This window comes from Pristiophorus japonicus, chromosome 24 (assembly GCF_044704955.1).
Source record: "Pristiophorus japonicus isolate sPriJap1 chromosome 24, sPriJap1.hap1, whole genome shotgun sequence".
Lineage (NCBI taxonomy): Eukaryota > Metazoa > Chordata > Chondrichthyes > Pristiophoridae > Pristiophorus > Pristiophorus japonicus.
Genome location: NC_092000.1, coordinates 14996243 through 14999184, shown reverse-complemented (window position 1 = coordinate 14999184; position 2942 = coordinate 14996243). Strand labels below are relative to the sequence as shown.

The following is a 2942-nucleotide window of genomic DNA, read 5'->3' as shown; positions in this document are numbered from 1 at the left end:
GCCAGGCCCAGGAGCAGTCCTACGAGGAGGCACTCCGACCTGCCCTCCCAACAGCTCTATAAACCAGTGAAAAAAGTGGCTGGCGAGCAACGGCCACCACATGTTAAAAACATTCACCCACGGGCATCTTCCACCCTTCAGGATGTAGTTCGGGATCGGGAATATCAAGTCCTTCATTGAAACACCTGTGAACCCACCCCTTTTTGGCGTGGATACGGGTCATCCTCGCTTCGAGGGACCGCCTATGATGAGGAAACCAGTGAGCATACTCGCAGGTGCACACATAAAAAGGGGGAGGTAGCAGTTGCTATTATTATACACCCTCGGGGGAAAAAAAGTAAGCTATTTCATAACTGGTGACATGGGCAGTGACATCACAAAGCTGACCAGTTAATGTATGCACAACCCTCAACCATTGAGCAACTTCGCTCAACCGTGAACCAGAAACCAGTTCAACTGAACTGCAATGTATACGAAAGCTAGGTACAAAACAATTCCGACTCCGCATTCCTCATAGAGTAATGTAGCTTGCTGATTTTTTTTTTTTTTGCTCTGAGCGAGGTGGGAGCCCAAGAACTTTTGCAGTAGGCAAACGATTGGGCTGGCAACAGTGACGCTCGAGTCGACTGATGGACGATGATTCAAGAAGCAGTGCTGCTTATCCCCTGGCCCTGGTCGTCCTGGACCTGGCCCCAGAGACAAAGCAGGAGACCGTGGAATGGCTGATGTCCCGCATCGAGGAGGCCAAGTCGGAGGGTGGGGCAGAGCTGAAGGTCAAGGTGGTGGGGCGGTCGGAGAGCAGGGGCACGGTCTTGCTGATCGGCGCCACGTTGGAGAGGCTGCTGCGGGGTGCCGAGGAGGCGGCGCTGATGAAGGTCTACGGTGACGGCAACTTCAAGCCCTTCAGCTTCAAGGACAAGCACAACTTCAGGGATGAGGACTCTCAGCTGCTGAGCACGGCGGAGATGCTGTACATCATCAAACTCCTGCTGGACCACCTCAAGGCCAGGGACGAGCAGCACATTCCCGGTGAGCCCAGGGCCAAACTCTACCCCGGCAAGCCCATCTTCGAAGAGCTCTGGAGCAGCAAACTGCTGAGCAAGATGTACCCCATGCACAACAGGGAGGAACTGCAGAATCTGAAGCATGTCTGGAACAACCGGGCTTATCTCATTAACCAACCCGTCCAGGCTTTGAGGAACTACTTTGGTGAATCGGTTGCCCTGTTCTTTAGCTTCCTGGGATACTTCACCTGGGGCCTTGCCTTCAGGGCGCTCTTGGAGCTCTTCTTCTACGTGACCAACCTGAAAGATTACGGCGGGTGCATTGTCTGTGCTCTCTACAACATCATCTGGTCCACGGTGTTCCTTGAGGGCTGGAAGCGCCGCAGTTCGGAGCTGACCTTCCAGTGGGGGACCCTCCGCCAGATGGAGAACTTCGAGAAGGTCAGGGCCGGCTTTGAGGAGACGATGGGATTAAACAAGGTCACCGGGATCAAAGAACCGGCATTGGAGGCCAAGCGTCGCACCGTCGGGATCTTGTTCAGGTCCGCCCCGTTCCTCATCGTCAGCATCGCTCTCACCATCTTCCTCATGTCCATGTTCCTTGACGCCGACAGGGTGGCGAAGGAAAACGACGTGAAACAGCGATCCGTTCAGAGCTTGCTGTTGACCTACGCGCCCATCCTGGTCTACAGCACCGTGGTGGAAGCTCTGAACAAGATGTATCTTTTCATGGCCAAGCACATCACGGAACGGGAGAACCATCGTCTGGCTTCCACCCACGAGAACTACCTGTTGATCAAGGTCCTCATCTTCTACCTCATCAACAATTTCGGGATGCACTACTATTTTGCCTTCTACTTGAGAGACATGAAGCAGTTGGCGGATGCACTTTCTGCTCAACTCCTTGTCCACCAAATCATGGGCCACTTCTTCGACACAGTGCTCCCTTACTGGACAACCAAGTTGAGGATGATCCGGTTAAATAAGAAGCTTCTGCCTCCAACCAATGTTGCACTCCACTTGATCGAAACCGAAGGTAACCTCAAGGATTCGAAGGACGGCCTGCTGGAAGATTACCTGGAGCTGTTCCTAAAGTTTGGATACGTGACCCTTTTCTCAAGTGTCTACCCGCTTGCTGGTTCCTTCAGTTTTCTCAACAACCTATTGGGGATTAAGTTGGAGGGATTGAAGTATAGTAGTGTCTTGCAGAGGCAATTCCCAGTGCCTTCCTCCAATATTGGATCCTGGCAGCTGGCCTTCGAATATCTCACCACCCTGGCGATCATAACCAACTGCGGACTCATCAGTTTGTCCCCGGAATTCAGGAAGCTCTTTGCCGACCTCCCGGACTTGCACTACTTCCTACTTGCAGTGGCGCTGGAGCACGGTTTCCTGGCCGTCCAGAAATTCGTCCGCATGGCCATCCCAGAGGTGCCGGCAGATATCGAGATTAAGCTGGGCAAGATTGAGCAAGAGTGCAGGAGGGCCATGTTTTACAACGAATCGTGCCGATGAGGCTTCCCGTCTGCCGAGTCTCATGAAACCAATAAATTGTCTTTGCAAAACTGATGTACATCAAATTTCCGAAAGGTCCAAGTTAACCAGTAAACATGGGAAAAGTGGAATGTGTCTTGTTTAGTTTTGTGTCAGGTGTCTCTTCTTTCTGCAAGTTCCAGCTCTTGCAGCGTTCCAAGAACATAAGAAATAGGAGCAGGATTCGGCCATTCGGCCCCTCGAGCCTGCTCCGCCATTCAATAAGATCACGGCTGATCTGATCTTGGCCTCAACTCCAATTCCCTGCCCGCCCCCCCATAACCCTCGACTCCCTTATCGTTCAAAAATCTGTCTATCTCCACCTTAAATATATTCAATGACCCAGCCTCCACAGCTCTCTGGGGCAAAGAATTCCACAGATTTACAACCCTCTGAGAGAAGAGA

The 2942-nt window shown here is 52.2% G+C and overlaps 1 pseudogene; it reads left to right on the top strand.

The window, feature by feature from the left end:
* Window positions 1-629: 629 nt before the first annotated feature.
* Window positions 630-2519, top strand: LOC139237758 (anoctamin-10 pseudogene; annotated as a pseudogene).
* The last annotated feature ends 423 nt before the right edge of the window (window positions 2520-2942 follow it).